A 17,623-nucleotide genomic window follows, 5' to 3' on the forward strand; every position below is an offset into this window, starting at 1 on the left:
AGACGTGTACTTCCTTTAAAGTAAAGCATATAAGGGACTAAGAACTCATGGAAACAGCTGCATGCCTCCCTTTCTGCACGGCTACTAAGGGCCTAACCTGGAGGCAAGTTTTCACGTTGAGATTCCCTTTAGCTCTAGAGCTTGTCAGGCTGACCACCACCGCGGCCATGGAAGCCCCTGGTTTAGACAGAGCAAACTCATTTTCTCCCCAGAAGCATTCTTACAGTGTTTACAGACCTGTCAAGAGGAGGGAATGGCAGGCACTTTCAATGCAGCGTGAACGCTGCCTTCAAAACGGGAAAGCAAGGCTAGTTCCAGCAGGTCCCCTTTTCCAGGGACACACTCAGCATGCACCCCTGTGGCTTCTAAGAAGTCCGAGGAGACACAGGTTACCCTGTGTTTCCTTCCCTGACTCAACTTCTCGAAGTAGGGTGTTCTGCATCATGCGAACTGCCTCAACCAAGGAACGCCGTAAGCTGCTCCTCTGGGCCTGTGGCTATTCGAAAGCCTGCAGTGCCACAGGAAGAACAGGACTTCAACTGCAGTAAGAACGCAAGCTGACTTCCTCTAGGAGGCACGGTGACTTCAGGCAGGACGTCTTAGATGGAATGCGAAGACGAGGGTTACCCTGAGTGCAGCTCAGGCTAGGGCAACGCGTAAGACTTGCACGCCGTGTGGGACGTGCCAGAACGGTGTTCGTGAACGTGTGCGAGGGCTGAGGAAATGAAGCTGCTCCAAAAGAGAGGGCAGTGCGTTTCCCTACACCCGGCATGCACAGAGGGGCTGTAACGGGCTCCGGGTCTGGACGTTGCTTAGCTGACCCAGGTGAGCCTGGGGTACTCAAGTGTTCCTGCGGGAATAGGGTGCCCAGGCTAGCGTCCTAGGTGTCCAGAAAACTGTGCTGCCGTTCAAGGAACGCAGAGCAGAGGCCAGCGCCTCATGGAAACTGCTGCACGCCTCTGCTTCTGCACGGCAAATCAGGGCCTTACTTCCAGGCATGTGTTCATGCTGGGTGTGCCGGTAGCGATATAGCAGGGTAAGATGCTGACTTTCTCCTCGAGCAGAGTGACTTCACGTACGAGGGCCTCGAAGTGCTCCAAGCACAGTGTTCTCTCATGGCAGCTCACACAAGGACCATGAGAAGTTTTCTGTGCACTTCGGACGCACCAGCAATGTTGTCCTGAGGCCGTTCCAGGACTCTGGAAATGTAGCTCTCCTCAAGGAACGTACAGTGTGTTGCCCATCACTGGGCACGCACAGAGGGCCTCCGAGGGATGCACCAATGGGCCTCGAAATTGCTCAGCCGGCCCACAGGGGTCTGGAGGTACTCAGTGAACTTGCAGGAAAACGAGGTCTACCCGAGAGGCCTAGGAGTCCTCAGACGTGTACTTCCTTTAAAGTAAAGCATATAAGGGACAAAGAACTCATGGAAATAGCTGCATGCCTCCCTTTCTGCACGGCTACTAAGGGCCTAACCTGGAGGCAAGTTTTCACGTTGAGATTCCCTTTAGCTCTAGAGCTTGTCAGGCTGACCACCACCGCGGCCATGGAAGCCCCTGGTTTAGACAGAGCAAACTCATTTTCTCCCCAGAAGCATTCTTACAGTGTTTACAGGCCTGTCAAGAGGAGGGAATGGCAGGCACTTTCAATGCAGCGTGAACGCTGCCTTCAAAATGGGAAAGCAAGGCTAGTTCCAACAGGTCCCCTTTTCCAGGGGCACACTCAGCATGCACCCCTGTGGCTTCTAAGAAGTCCGAGGAGACACAGGTTACCCTGTGTTTCCTTCCCTGACTCAACTTCTCGAAGTAGGGTGTTCTGCATCATGCGAACTGCCTCAACCAAGGAACGCCGTAAGCTGCTCCTCTGGGCCTGTGGCTATTCGAAAGCCTGCAGTGCCACAGGAAGAACAGGACTTCAACTGCAGTAAGAACGCAAGCTGACTTCCTCTAGGAGGCACGGTGACTTCAGGCAGGACGTCTTAGGTGGAATGCGAAGACGAGGGTTACCCTGAGTGCAGCTCAGGCTAGGGCAACGCGTAAGAATTCCACGCCGTGTGGGACGTGCCAGAACGCTGTTCGTGAACGTGTGCGAGGGCTGAGGAAATGAAGCTGCTCCAAAAGAGAGGGCAGTGCGTTTCCCTACACCCGGCATGCACAGAGGGGCTGTAACGGGCTCCGGGTCTGGACGTTGCTTAGCTGACCCAGGTGAGCCTGGGGTACTCAAGTGTTCCTGCGGGAATAGGGTGCCCAGGCTAGCGTCCTAGGTGTCCAGAAAACTGTGCTGCCGTTCAAGGAACGCAGAGCAGAGGCCAGCGCCTCATGGAAACTGCTGCACGCCTCTGCTTCTGCACGGCAAATCAGGGCCTTACTTCCAGGCATGTGTTCATGCTGGGTGTGCCGGTAGCGATATAGCAGGGTAAGATGCTGACTTTCTCCTCGAGCAGAGTGACTTCACGTACGAGGGCCTCGAAGTACTCCAAGCACAGTGTTCTCTCATGGCAGCTCACACAAGGACCATGAGAAGTTTTCTGTGCACTTCGGACTCACCAGCAATGTTGTCCTGAGGCCGTTCGAGGACTCTGGAAATGTAGCTCTCCTCAAGGAACGTACAGTGTGTTGCCCATCACTGGGCACGCACAGAGGGCCTCCGAGGGATGCAGCAATGGGCCTCGAAGTTGCTCAGCCGGCCCACAGGGGTCTGGAGGTACTCAGTGAACTTGCAGGGAAAACGAGGCCTACCCGAGAGGCCTAGGAGTCCTCAGACGTGTACTTCCTTTAAAGTAAAGCATATAAGGGACTAAGAACTCATGGAAACAGCTGCATGCCTCCCTTTCTGCACGACTACTAAGGGCCTAACCTGGAGGCAAGTTTTCACGTTGAGATTCCCTTTAGCTCTAGAGCTTGTCAGGCTGACCACCACCGCGGCCATGGAAGCCCCTGGTTTAGACAGAGCAAACTCATTTTCTCCCCAGAAGCATTCTTACAGTGTTTACAGGCCTGTCAAGAGGAGGGAATGGCAGGCAGTTTCAATGCAGCGTGAACGCTTCCTTCAAAACGGGAAAGCAAGGCTAGTTCCAGCAGGTCCCCTTTTCCAGGGGCACACTCAGCATGCACCCCTGTGGCTTCTAAGAAGTCCGAGGAGACACAGGTTACCCTGTGTTTCCTTCCCTGACTCAACTTCTCGAAAGCGTGTTCTGCATCATGCGAACTGCCTCAACCAAGGAACGCCGTAAGCTGCTCCTCTGGGCCTGTGGCTATTCGAAAGCCTGCAGTGCCACAGGAAGAACAGGACTTCAACTGCAGTAAGAACGCAAGCTGACTTCCTCTAGGAGGCACGGTGACTTCAGGCAGGACGTCTTAGGTGGAATGCGAAGACGAGGGTTACCCTGAGTGCAGCTCAGGCTAGGGCAACGCGTAAGACTTCAACGCCGTGTGGGACGTGCCAGAACGCTGTTCGTGAACGTGTGCGAGGGCTGAGGAAATGAAGCTGCTCCAAAAGAGAGGGCAGTGCGTTTCCCTACACCCGGCATGCACAGAGGGGCTGTAACGGGCTCCGGGTCTGGACGTTGCTTAGCTGACCCAGGTGAGCCTGGGGTACTCAAGTGTTCCTGCGGGAATAGGGTGCCCAGGCTAGCGTCCTAGGTGTCCAGAAAACTGTGCTGCCGTTCAAGGAACGCAGAGCAGAGGCCAGCGCCTCATGGAAACTGCTGCACGCCTCTGCTTCTGCACGGCAAATCAGGGCCTTACTTCCAGGCATGTGTTCATGCTGGGTGTGCCGGTAGCGATATAGCAGGGTAAGATGCTGACTTTCTCCTCGAGCAGAGTGACTTCACGTACGAGGGCCTCGAAGTACTCCAAGCACAGTGTTCTCTCATGGCAGCTCACACAAGGACCATGAGAAGTTTTCTGTGCACTTCGGACTCACCAGCAAAGTTGTCCTGAGGCCGTTCGAGGACTCTGGAAATGTAGCTCTCCTCAAGGAACGTACAGTGTGTTGCCCATCACTGGGCACGCACAGAGGGCCTCCGAGGGATGCACCAATGGGCCTCGAAGTTGCTCAGCCGGCCCACAGGGGTCTGGAGGTACTCAGTGAACTTGCAGGGAAAACGAGGCCTACCCGAGAGGCCTAGGAGTCCTCAGACGTGTACTTCCTTTAAAGTAAAGCATATAAGGGACTAAGAACTCATGGAAACAGCTGCATGCCTCCCTTTCTGCACGGCTACTAAGGGCCTAACCTGGAGGCAAGTTTTCACGTTGAGATTCCCTTTAGCTCTAGAGCTTGTCAGGCTGACCACCACCGCGGCCATGGAAGCCCCTGGTTTAGACAGAGCAAACTCATTTTCTCCCCAGAAGCATTCTTACAGTGTTTACAGACCTGTCAAGAGGAGGGAATGGCAGGCACTTTCAATGCAGCGTGAACGCTGCCTTCAAAACGGGAAAGCAAGGCTAGTTCCAGCAGGTCCCCTTTTCCAGGGACACACTCAGCATGCACCCCTGTGGCTTCTAAGAAGTCCGAGGAGACACAGGTTACCCTGTGTTTCCTTCCCTGACTCAACTTCTCGAAGTAGGGTGTTCTGCATCATGCGAACTGCCTCAACCAAGGAACGCCGTAAGCTGCTCCTCTGGGCCTGTGGCTATTCGAAAGCCTGCAGTGCCACAGGAAGAACAGGACTTCAACTGCAGTAAGAACGCAAGCTGACTTCCTCTAGGAGGCACGGTGACTTCAGGCAGGACGTCTTAGATGGAATGCGAAGACGAGGGTTACCCTGAGTGCAGCTCAGGCTAGGGCAACGCGTAAGACTTGCACGCCGTGTGGGACGTGCCAGAACGGTGTTCGTGAACGTGTGCGAGGGCTGAGGAAATGAAGCTGCTCCAAAAGAGAGGGCAGTGCGTTTCCCTACACCCGGCATGCACAGAGGGGCTGTAACGGGCTCCGGGTCTGGACGTTGCTTAGCTGACCCAGGTGAGCCTGGGGTACTCAAGTGTTCCTGCGGGAATAGGGTGCCCAGGCTAGCGTCCTAGGTGTCCAGAAAACTGTGCTGCCGTTCAAGGAACGCAGAGCAGAGGCCAGCGCCTCATGGAAACTGCTGCACGCCTCTGCTTCTGCACGGCAAATCAGGGCCTTACTTCCAGGCATGTGTTCATGCTGGGTGTGCCGGTAGCGATATAGCAGGGTAAGATGCTGACTTTCTCCTCGAGCAGAGTGACTTCACGTACGAGGGCCTCGAAGTGCTCCAAGCACAGTGTTCTCTCATGGCAGCTCACACAAGGACCATGAGAAGTTTTCTGTGCACTTCGGACGCACCAGCAATGTTGTCCTGAGGCCGTTCCAGGACTCTGGAAATGTAGCTCTCCTCAAGGAACGTACAGTGTGTTGCCCATCACTGGGCACGCACAGAGGGCCTCCGAGGGATGCACCAATGGGCCTCGAAATTGCTCAGCCGGCCCACAGGGGTCTGGAGGTACTCAGTGAACTTGCAGGAAAACGAGGTCTACCCGAGAGGCCTAGGAGTCCTCAGACGTGTACTTCCTTTAAAGTAAAGCATATAAGGGACAAAGAACTCATGGAAATAGCTGCATGCCTCCCTTTCTGCACGGCTACTAAGGGCCTAACCTGGAGGCAAGTTTTCACGTTGAGATTCCCTTTAGCTCTAGAGCTTGTCAGGCTGACCACCACCGCGGCCATGGAAGCCCCTGGTTTAGACAGAGCAAACTCATTTTCTCCCCAGAAGCATTCTTACAGTGTTTACAGGCCTGTCAAGAGGAGGGAATGGCAGGCACTTTCAATGCAGCGTGAACGCTGCCTTCAAAATGGGAAAGCAAGGCTAGTTCCAACAGGTCCCCTTTTCCAGGGGCACACTCAGCATGCACCCCTGTGGCTTCTAAGAAGTCCGAGGAGACACAGGTTACCCTGTGTTTCCTTCCCTGACTCAACTTCTCGAAGTAGGGTGTTCTGCATCATGCGAACTGCCTCAACCAAGGAACGCCGTAAGCTGCTCCTCTGGGCCTGTGGCTATTCGAAAGCCTGCAGTGCCACAGGAAGAACAGGACTTCAACTGCAGTAAGAACGCAAGCTGACTTCCTCTAGGAGGCACGGTGACTTCAGGCAGGACGTCTTAGGTGGAATGCGAAGACGAGGGTTACCCTGAGTGCAGCTCAGGCTAGGGCAACGCGTAAGACTTCAACGCCGTGTGGGACGTGCCAGAACGCTGTTCGTGAACGTGTGCGAGGGCTGAGGAAATGAAGCTGCTCCAAAAGAGAGGGCAGTGCGTTTCCCTACACCCGGCATGCACAGAGGGGCTGTAACGGGCTCCGGGTCTGGACGTTGCTTAGCTGACCCAGGTGAGCCTGGGGTACTCAAGTGTTCCTGCGGGAATAGGGTGCCCAGGCTAGCGTCCTAGGTGTCCAGAAAACTGTGCTGCCGTTCAAGGAACGCAGAGCAGAGGCCAGCGCCTCATGGAAACTGCTGCACGCCTCTGCTTCTGCACGGCAAATCAGGGCCTTACTTCCAGGCATGTGTTCATGCTGGGTGTGCCGGTAGCGATATAGCAGGGTAAGATGCTGACTTTCTCCTCGAGCAGAGTGACTTCACGTACGAGGGCCTCGAAGTACTCCAAGCACAGTGTTCTCTCATGGCAGCTCACACAAGGACCATGAGAAGTATTCTGTGCACTTCGGACTCACCAGCAATGTTGTCCTGAGGCCGTTCGAGGACTCTGGAAATGTAGCTCTCCTCAAGGAACGTACAGTGTGTTGCCCATCACTGGGCACGCACAGAGGGCCTCCGAGGGATGCACCAATGGGCCTCGAAGTTGCTCAGCCGGCCCACAGGGGTCTGGAGGTACTCAGTGAACTTGCAGGGAAAACGAGGCCTACCCGAGAGGCCTAGGAGTCCTCAGACGTGTACTTCCTTTAAAGTAAAGCATATAAGGGACTAAGAACTCATGGAAACAGCTGCATGCCTCCCTTTCTGCACGACTACTAAGGGCCTAACCTGGAGGCAAGTTTTCACGTTGAGATTCCCTTTAGCTCTAGAGCTTGTCAGGCTGACCACCACCGCGGCCATGGAAGCCCCTGGTTTAGACAGAGCAAACTCATTTTCTCCCCAGAAGCATTCTTACAGTGTTTACAGGCCTGTCAAGAGGAGGGAATGGCAGGCAGTTTCAATGCAGCGTGAACGCTTCCTTCAAAACGGGAAAGCAAGGCTAGTTCCAGCAGGTCCCCTTTTCCAGGGGCACACTCAGCATGCACCCCTGTGGCTTCTAACAAGTCCGAGGAGACACAGGTTACCCTGTGTTTCCTTCCCTGACTCAACTTCTCGAAAGGGTGTTCTGCATCATGCGAACTGCCTCAACCAAGGAACGCCGTAAGCTGCTCCTCTGGGCCTGTGGCTATTCGAAAGCCTGCAGTGCCACAGGAAGAACAGGACTTCAACTGCAGTAAGAACGCAAGCTGACTTCCTCTAGGAGGCACGGTGACTTCAGGCAGGACGTCTTAGGTGGAATGCGAAGACGAGGGTTACCCTGAGTGCAGCTCAGGCTAGGGCAACGCGTAAGACTTGCACGCCGTGTGGGACGTGCCAGAACGCTGTTCGTGAACGTGTGCGAGGGCTGAGGAAATGAAGCTGCTCCAAAAGAGAGGGCAGTGCGTTTCCCTACACCCGGCATGCACAGAGGGGCTGTAACGGGCTCCGGGTCTGGACGTTGCTTAGCTGACCCAGGTGAGCCTGGGGTACTCAAGTGTTCCTGCGGGAATAGGGTGCCCAGGCTAGCGTCCTAGGTGTCCAGAAAACTGTGCTGCCGTTCAAGGAACGCAGAGCAGAGGCCAGCGCCTCATGGAAACTGCTGCACGCCTCTGCTTCTGCACGGCAAATCAGGGCCTTACTTCCAGGCATGTGTTCATGCTGGGTGTGCCGGTAGCGATATAGCAGGGTAAGATGCTGACTTTCTCCTCGAGCAGAGTGACTTCACGTACGAGGGCCTCGAAGTGCTCCAAGGACAGTGTTCTCTCATGGCAGCTCACACAAGGACCATGAGAAGTTTTCTGTGCACTTCGGACTCACCAGCAATGTTGTCCTGAGGCCGTTCGAGGACTCTGGAAATGTAGCTCTCCTCAAGGAACGTACAGTGTGTTGCCCATCACTGGGCACGCACAGAGGGCCTCCGAGGGATGCACCAATGGGCCTCGAAGTTGCTCAGCCGGCCCACAGGGGTCTGGAGGTACTCAGTGAACTTGCAGGGAAAACGAGGCCTACCCGAGAGGCCTAGGAGTCCTCAGACGTGTACTTCCTTTAAAGTAAAGCATATAAGGGACTAAGAACTCATGGAAACAGCTGCATGCCTCCCTTTCTGCCCGGCTACTAAGGGCCTATCCTGGAGGCAAGTTTTCACGTTGAGATTCCCTTTAGCTCTAGGGCTTGTCAGGCTGACCACCACCGCGGCCATGGAAGCCCCTGGTTTAGACAGAGCAAACTCATTTTCTCCCCAGAAGCATTCTTACAGTGTTTACAGGCCTGTCAAGAGGAGGGAATGGCAGGCACTTTCAATGCAGCGTGAACGCTGCCTTCAAAACGGGAAAGCAAGGCTAGTTCCAGCAGGTCCCCTTTTTCAGGGGCACACTCAGCATGCACCCCTGTGGCTTCTAACAAGTCCGAGGAGACACAGGTTACCCTGTGTTTCCTTCCCTGACTCAACTTCTCGAAGTAGGGTGTTCTGCATCATGCGAACTGCCTCAACCAAGGAACGCCGTAAGCTGCTCCTCTGGGCCTGTGGCTATTCGAAAGCCTGCAGTGCCACAGGAAGAACAGGACTTCAACTGCAGTAAGAACGCAAGCTGACTTCCTCTAGGAGGCACGGTGACTTCAGGCAGGACGTCTTAGATGGAATGCGAAGACGAGGGTTACCCTGAGTGCAGCTCAGGCTAGGGCAACGCGTAAGACTTCCACGCCGTGTGGGACGTGCCAGAACGGTGTTCGTGAACGTGTGCGAGGGCTGAGGAAATGAAGCTGCTCCAAAAGAGAGGGCAGTGCGTTTCCCTACACCCGGCATGCACAGAGGGGCTGTAACGGGCTCCGGGTCTGGACGTTGCTTAGCTGACCCAGGTGAGCCTGGGGTACTCAAGTGTTCCTGCGGGAATAGGGTGCCCAGGCTAGCGTCCTAGGTGTCCAGAAAACTGTGCTGCCGTTCAAGGAACGCAGAGCAGAGGCCAGCGCCTCATGGAAACTGCTGCACGCCTCTGCTTCTGCACGGCAAATCAGGGCCTTACTTCCAGGCATGTGTTCATGCTGGGTGTGCCGGTAGCGATATAGCAGGGTAAGATGCTGACTTTCTCCTCGAGCAGAGTGACTTCACGTACGAGGGCCTCGAAGTGCTCCAAGCACAGTGTTCTCTCATGGCAGCTCACACAAGGACCATAAGAAGTTTTCTGTGCACTTCGGACGCACCAGCAATGTTGTCCTGAGGCCGTTCCAGGACTCTGGAAATGTAGCTCTCCTCAAGGAACGTACAGTGTGTTGCCCATCACTGGGCACGCACAGAGGGCCTCCGAGGGATGCACCAATGGGCCTCGAAATTGCTCAGCCGGCCCACAGGGGTCTGGAGATACTCAGTGAACTTGCAGGAAAACGAGGTCTACCCGAGAGGCCTAGGAGTCCTCAGACGTGTACTTCCTTTAAAGTAAAGCATATAAGGGACAAAGAACTCATGGAAATAGCTGCATGCCTCCCTTTCTGCACGGCTACTAAGGGCCTAACCTGGAGGCAACTTTTCACGTTGAGATTCCCTTTAGCTCTAGAGCTTGTCAGGCTGACCACCACCGCGGCCATGGAAGCCCCTGGTTTAGACACAGCAAACTCATTTTCTCCCCAGAAGCATTCTTACAGTGTTTACAGGCCTGTCAAGAGGAGGGAATGGCAGGCACTTTCAATGCAGCGTGAACGCTACCTTCCAAATGGGAAAGCAAGGCTAGTTCCAACAGGTCCCCTTTTCCAGGGGCACACTCAGCATGCACCCCTGTGGCTTCTAAGAAGTCCGAGGAGACACAGGTTACCCTGTGTTTCCTTCCCTGACTCAACTTCTCGAAGTAGGGTGTTCTGCATCATGCGAACTGCCTCAACCAAGGAACGCCGTAAGCTGCTCCTCTGGGCCTGTGGCTATTCGAAAGCCTGCAGTGCCACAGGAAGAACAGGACTTCAACTGCAGTAAGAACGCAAGCTGACTTCCTCTAGGAGGCACGGTGACTTCAGGCAGGACGTCTTAGATGGAATGCGAAGACGAGGGTTACCCTGAGTGCAGCTCAGGCTAGGGCAACGCGTAAGACTTCCACGCCGTGTGGGACGTGCCAGAACGCTGTTCGTGAACGTGTGCGAGGGCTGAGGAAATGAAGCTGCTCCAAAAGAGAGGGCAGTGCGTTTCCCTACACCCGGCATGCACAGAGGGGCTGTAACGGGCTCCGGGTCTGGACGTTGCTTAGCTGACCCAGGTGAGCCTGGGGTACTCAAGTGTTCCTGCGGGAATAGGGTGCCCAGGCTAGCGTCCTAGGTGTCCAGAAAACTGTGCTGCCGTTTAAGGAACGCAGAGCAGAGGCCAGCGCCTCATGGAAACTGCTGCACGCCTCTGCTTCTGCACGGCAAATCAGGGCCTTACTTCCAGGCATGTGTTCATGCTGGGTGTGCCGGTAGCGATATAGCAGGGTAAGATGCTGACTTTCTCCTCGAGCAGAGTGACTTCACGTACGAGGGCCTCGAAGTGCTCCAAGCACAGTGTTCTCTCATGGCAGCTCACACAAGGACCATGAGAAGTTTTCTGTGCACTTCGGACTCACCAGCAATGTTGTCCTGAGGCCGTTCGAGGACTCTGGAAATGTAGCTCTCCTCAAGGAACGTACAGTGTGTTGCCCATCACTGGGCACGCACAGAGGGCCTCCGAGGGATGCAGCAATGGGCCTCGAAGTTGCTCAGCCGGCCCACAGGGGTCTGGAGGTACTCAGTGAACTTGCAGGGAAAACGAGGCCTACCCGAGAGGCCTAGGAGTCCTCAGACGTGTACTTCCTTTAAAGTAAAGCATATAAGGGACTAAGAACTCATGGAAACAGCTGCATGCCTCCCTTTCTGCACGACTACTAAGGGCCTAACCTGGAGGCAAGTTTTCACGTTGAGATTCCCTTTAGCTCTAGAGCTTGTCAGGCTGACCACCACCGCGGCCATGGAAGCCCCTGGTTTAGACAGAGCAAACTCATTTTCTCCCCAGAAGCATTCTTACAGTGTTTACAGGCCTGTCAAGAGGAGGGAATGGCAGGCAGTTTCAATGCAGCGTGAACGCTTCCTTCAAAACGGGAAAGCAAGGCTAGTTCCAGCAGGTCCCCTTTTCCAGGGGCACACTCAGCATGCACCCCTGTGGCTTCTAACAAGTCCGAGGAGACACAGGTTACCCTGTGTTTCCTTCCCTGACTCAACTTCTCGAAAGCGTGTTCTGCATCATGCGAACTGCCTCAACCAAGGAACGCCGTAAGCTGCTCCTCTGGGCCTGTGGCTATTCGAAAGCCTGCAGTGCCACAGGAAGAACAGGACTTCAACTGCAGTAAGAACGCAAGCTGACTTCCTCTAGGAGGCACGGTGACTTCAGGCAGGACGTCTTAGGTGGAATGCGAAGACGAGGGTTACCCTGAGTGCAGCTCAGGCTAGGGCAACGCGTAAGACTTGCACGCCGTGTGGGACGTGCCAGAACGGTGTTCGTGAACGTGTGCGAGGGCTGAGGAAATGAAGCTGCTCCAAAAGAGAGGGCAGTGCGTTTCCCTACACCCGGCATGCACAGAGGGGCTGTAACGGGCTCCGGGTCTGGACGTTGCTTAGCTGACCCAGGTGAGCCTGGGGTACTCAAGTGTTCCTGCGGGAATAGGGTGCCCAGGCTAGCGTCCTAGGTGTCCAGAAAACTGTGCTGCCGTTCAAGGAACGCAGAGCAGAGGCCAGCGCCTCATGGAAACTGCTGCACGCCTCTGCTTCTGCACGGCAAATCAGGGCCTTACTTCCAGGCATGTGTTCATGCTGGGTGTGCCGGTAGCGATATAGCAGGGTAAGATGCTGACTTTCTCCTCGAGCAGAGTGACTTCACGTACGAGGGCCTCGAAGTGCTCCAAGCACAGTGTTCTCTCATGGCAGCTCACACAAGGACCATGAGAAGTTTTCTGTGCACTTCGGACTCACCAGCAATGTTGTCCTGAGGCCGTTCGAGGACTCTGGAAATGTAGCTCTCCTCAAGGAACGTACAGTGTGTTGCCCATCCCTGGGCACGCACAGAGGGCCTCCGAGGGATGCACCAATGGGCCTCGAAATTGCTCAGCCGGCCCACAGGGGTCTGGAGGTACTCAGTGAAGTTGCAGGAAAACGAGGCCTACCCGAGAGGCCTAGGAGTCCTCAGACGTGTACTTACTTTAAAGTAAAGCATATAAGGGACAAAGAACTCATGGAAATAGCTGCATGCCTCCCTTTCTGCACGGCTACTAAGGGCCTAACCTGGAGGCAACTTTTCACGTTGAGATTCCCTTTAGCTCTAGAGCTTGTCAGGCTGACCACCACCGCGGCCATGGAAGCCCCTGGTTTAGACAGAGCAAACTCATTTTCTCCCCAGAAGCATTCTTACAGTGTTTACAGGCCTGTCAAGAGGAGGGAATGGCAGGCACTTTCAATGCAGCGTGAACGCTGCCTTCAAAATGGGAAAGCAAGGCTAGTTCCAACAGGTCCCCTTTTCCAGGGGCACACTCAGCATGCACCCCTGTGGCTTCTAACAAGTCCGAGGAGACACAGGTTACCCTGTGTTTCCTTCCCTGACTCAACTTCTCGAAGTAGGGTGTTCTGCATCATGCGAACTGCCTCAACCAAGGAACGCCGTAAGCTGCTCCTCTGGGCCTGTGGCTATTCGAAAGCCTGCAGTGCCACAGGAAGAACAGGACTTCAACTGCAGTAAGAACGCAAGCTGACTTCCTCTAGGAGGCACGGTGACTTCAGGCAGGACGTCTTAGGTGGAATGCGAAGACGAGGGTTACCCTGAGTGCAGCTCAGGCTAGGGCAACGCGTAAGACTTCAACGCCGTGTGGGACGTGCCAGAACGCTGTTCGTGAACGTGTGCGAGGGCTGAGGAAATGAAGCTGCTCCAAAAGAGAGGGCAGTGCGTTTCCCTACACCCGGCATGCACAGAGGGGCTGTAACGGGCTCCGGGTCTGGACGTTGCTTAGCTGACCCAGGTGAGCCTGGGGTACTCAAGTGTTCCTGCGGGAATAGGGTGCCCAGGCTAGCGTCCTAGGTGTCCAGAAAACTGTGCTGCCGTTCAAGGAACGCAGAGCAGAGGCCAGCGCCTCATGGAAACTGCTGCACGCCTCTGCTTCTGCACGGCAAATCAGGGCCTTACTTCCAGGCATGTGTTCATGCTGGGTGTGCCGGTAGCGATATAGCAGGGTAAGATGCTGACTTTCTCCTCGAGCAGAGTGACTTCACGTACGAGGGCCTCGAAGTACTCCAAGCACAGTGTTCTCTCATGGCAGCTCACACAAGGACCATGAGAAGTTTTCTGTGCACTTCGGACTCACCAGCAAAGTTGTCCTGAGGCCGTTCGAGGACTCTGGAAATGTAGCTCTCCTCAAGGAACGTACAGTGTGTTGCCCATCACTGGGCACGCACAGAGGGCCTCCGAGGGATGCACCAATGGGCCTCGAAGTTGCTCAGCCGGCCCACAGGGGTCTGGAGGTACTCAGTGAACTTGCAGGGAAAACGAGGCCTACCCGAGAGGCCTAGGAGTCCTCAGACGTGTACTTCCTTTAAAGTAAAGCATATAAGGGACTAAGAACTCATGGAAACAGCTGCATGCCTCCCTTTCTGCACGGCTACTAAGGGCCTAACCTGGAGGCAAGTTTTCACGTTGAGATTCCCTTTAGCTCTAGAGCTTGTCAGGCTGACCACCACCGCGGCCATGGAAGCCCCTGGTTTAGACAGAGCAAACTCATTTTCTCCCCAGAAGCATTCTTACAGTGTTTACAGGCCTGTCAAGAGGAGGGAATGGCAGGCAGTTTCAATGCAGCGTGAACGCTTCCTTCAAAACGGGAAAGCAAGGCTAGTTCCAGCAGGTCCCCTTTTCCAGGGACACACTCAGCATGCACCCCTGTGGCTTCTAAGAAGTCCGAGGAGACACAGGTTACCCTGTGTTTCCTTCCCTGACTCAACTTCTCGAAGTAGGGTGTTCTGCATCATGCGAACTGCCTCAACCAAGGAACGCCGTAAGCTGCTCCTCTGGGCCTGTGGCTATTCGAAAGCCTGCAGTGCCACAGGAAGAACAGGACTTCAACTGCAGTAAGAACGCAAGCTGACTTCCTCTAGGAGGCACGGTGACTTCAGGCAGGACGTCTTAGATGGAATGCGAAGACGAGGGTTACCCTGAGTGCAGCTCAGGCTAGGGCAACGCGTGAGACTTCCACGCCGTGTGGGACGTGCCAGAACGGTGTTCGTGAACGTGTGCGAGGGCTGAGGAAATGAAGCTGCTCCAAAAGAGAGGGCAGTGCGTTTCCCTACACCCGGCATGCACAGAGGGGCTGTAACGGGCTCCGGGTCTGGACGTTGCTTAGCTGACCCAGGTGAGCCTGGGGTACTCAAGTGTTCCTGCGGGAATAGGGTGCCCAGGCTAGCGTCCTAGGTGTCCAGAAAACTGTGCTGCCGTTTAAGGAACGCAGAGCAGAGGCCAGCGCCTCATGGAAACTGCTGCACGCCTCTGCTTCTGCACGGCAAATCAGGGCCTTACTTCCAGGCATGTGTTCATGCTGGGTGTGCCGGTAGCGATATAGCAGGGTAAGATGCTGACTTTCTCCTCGAGCAGAGTGACTTCACGTACGAGGGCCTCGAAGTGCTCCAAGCACAGTGTTCTCTCATGGCAGCTCACACAAGGACCATGGAAGTTTTCTGTGCATTTCGGGCTCACCAGCAAAGTTGTCCTGAGGCCGTTCGAGGACTCTGGAAATGTAGCTCTCCTCAAGGAACGTACAGTGTGTTGCCCATCCCTGGGCACGCACAGAGGGCCTCCGAGGGATGCACCAATGGGCCTCGAAGTTGCTCAACCGGCCCACAGGGGTCTGGAAGTGCTCAGTGAACTTGCAGGAAAACTCGGCCTACCCGAGAGGCCTAGGAGTCCTCAGACGTGTACTTCCTTTAAAGTAAAGCATATAAGGGACAAAGAACTCATGGAAATAGCTGCATGCCTCCCTTTCTGCACGGCTACTAAGGGCCTAACCTGGAGGCAACTTTTCACGTTGAGATTCCCTTTAGCTCTAGAGCTTGTCAGGCTGACCACCACCGCGGCCATGGAAGCCCCTGGTTTAGACAGAGCAAACTCATTTTCTCCCCAGAAGCATTCTTACAGTGTTTACAGGCCTGTCAAGAGGAGGGAATGGCAGGCACTTTCAATGCAGCGTGAACGCTACCTTCCAAATGGGAAAGCAAGGCTAGTTCCAACAGGTCCCCTTTTCCAGGGACACACTCAGCATGCACCCCTGTGGCTTCTAAGAAGTCCGAGGAGACACAGGTTACCCTGTGTTTCCTTCCCTGACTCAACTTCTCGAAGTAGGGTGTTCTGCATCATGCGAACTGCCTCAACCAAGGAACGCCGTAAGCTGCTCCTCTGGGCCTGTGGCTATTCGAAAGCCTGCAGTGCCACAGGAAGAACAGGACTTCAACTGCAGTAAGAACGCAAGCTGACTTCCTCTAGGAGGCACGGTGACTTCAGGCAGGACGTCTTAGGTGGAATGCGAAGACGAGGGTTACCCTGAGTGCAGCTCAGGCTAGGGCAACGCGTAAGACTTGCACGCCGTGTGGGACGTGCCAGAACGGTGTTCGTGAACGTGTGCGAGGGCTGAGGAAATGAAGCTGCTCCAAAAGAGAGGGCAGTGCGTTTCCCTACACCCGGCATGCACAGAGGGGCTGTAACGGGCTCCGGGTCTGGACGTTGCTTAGCTGACCCAGGTGAGCCTGGGGTACTCAAGTGTTCCTGCGGGAATAGGGTGCCCAGGCTAGCGTCCTAGGTGTCCAGAAAACTGTGCTGCCGTTCAAGGAACGCAGAGCAGAGGCCAGCGCCTCATGGAAACTGCTGCACGCCTCTGCTTCTGCACGGCAAATCAGGGCCTTACTTCCAGGCATGTGTTCATGCTGGGTGTGCCGGTAGCGATATAGCAGGGTAAGATGCTGACTTTCTCCTCGAGCAGAGTGACTTCACGTACGAGGGCCTCGAAGTGCTCCAAGGACAGTGTTCTCTCATGGCAGCTCACACAAGGACCATGAGAAGTTTTCTGTGCACTTCGGACTCACCAGCAATGTTGTCCTGAGGCCGTTCGAGGACTCTGGAAATGTAGCTCTCCTCAAGGAACGTACAGTGTGTTGCCCATCACTGGGCACGCACAGAGGGCCTCCGAGGGATGCACCAATGGGCCTCGAAATTGCTCAGCCGGCCCACAGGGGTCTGGAGGTACTCAGTGAACTTGCAGGAAAACGAGGTCTACCCGAGAGGCCTAGGAGTCCTCAGACGTGTACTTCCTTTAAAGTAAAGCATATAAGGGACAAAGAACTCATGGAAATAGCTGCATGCCTCCCTTTCTGCACGGCTACTAAGGGCCTAACCTGGAGGCAACTTTTCACGTTGAGATTCCCTTTAGCTCTAGAGCTTGTCAGGCTGACCACCACCGCGGCCATGGAAGCCCCTGGTTTAGACAGAGCAAACTCATTTTCTCCCCAGAAGCATTCTTACAGTGTTTACAGGCCTGTCAAGAGGAGGGAATGGCAGGCAGTTTCAATGCAGCGTGAACGCTGCCTTCAAAATGGGAAAGCAAGGCTAGTTCCAACAGGTCCCCTTTTCCAGGGGCACACTCAGCATGCACCCCTGTGGCTTCTAAGAAGTCCGAGGAGACACAGGTTACCCTGTGTTTCCTTCCCTGACTCAACTTCTCGAAGTAGGGTGTTCTGCATCATGCGAACTGCCTCAACCAAGGAACGCCGTAAGCTGCTCCTCTGGGCCTGTGGCTATTCGAAAGCCTGCAGTGCCACAGGAAGAACAGGACTTCAACTGCAGTAAGAACGCAAGCTGACTTCCTCTAGGAGGCACGGTGACTTCAGGCAGGACGTCTTAGGTGGAATGCGAAGACGAGGGTTACCCTGAGTGCAGCTCAGGCTAGGGCAACGCGTAAGACTTCAACGCCGTGTGGGACGTGCCAGAACGCTGTTCGTGAACGTGTGCGAGGGCTGAGGAAATGAAGCTGCTCCAAAAGAGAGGGCAGTGCGTTTCCCTACACCCGGCATGCACAGAGGGGCTGTAACGGGCTCCGGGTCTGGACGTTGCTTAGCTGACCCAGGTGAGCCTGGGGTACTCAAGTGTTCCTGCGGGAATAGGGTGCCCAGGCTAGCGTCCTAGGTGTCCAGAAAACTGTGCTGCCGTTCAAGGAACGCAGAGCAGAGGCCAGCGCCTCATGGAAACTGCTGCACGCCTCTGCTTCTGCACGGCAAATCAGGGCCTTACTTCCAGGCATGTGTTCATGCTGGGTGTGCCGGTAGCGATATAGCAGGGTAAGATGCTGACTTTCTCCTCGAGCAGAGTGACTTCACG

This window comes from Delphinapterus leucas, chromosome 12, assembly GCF_059928025.1.
Source record: "Delphinapterus leucas isolate spDelLeu-1000000601 "Yukka" chromosome 12, BTC_Dleu_Yukka2, whole genome shotgun sequence".
Classification (NCBI taxonomy): Eukaryota; Metazoa; Chordata; class Mammalia; order Artiodactyla; family Monodontidae; genus Delphinapterus; species Delphinapterus leucas.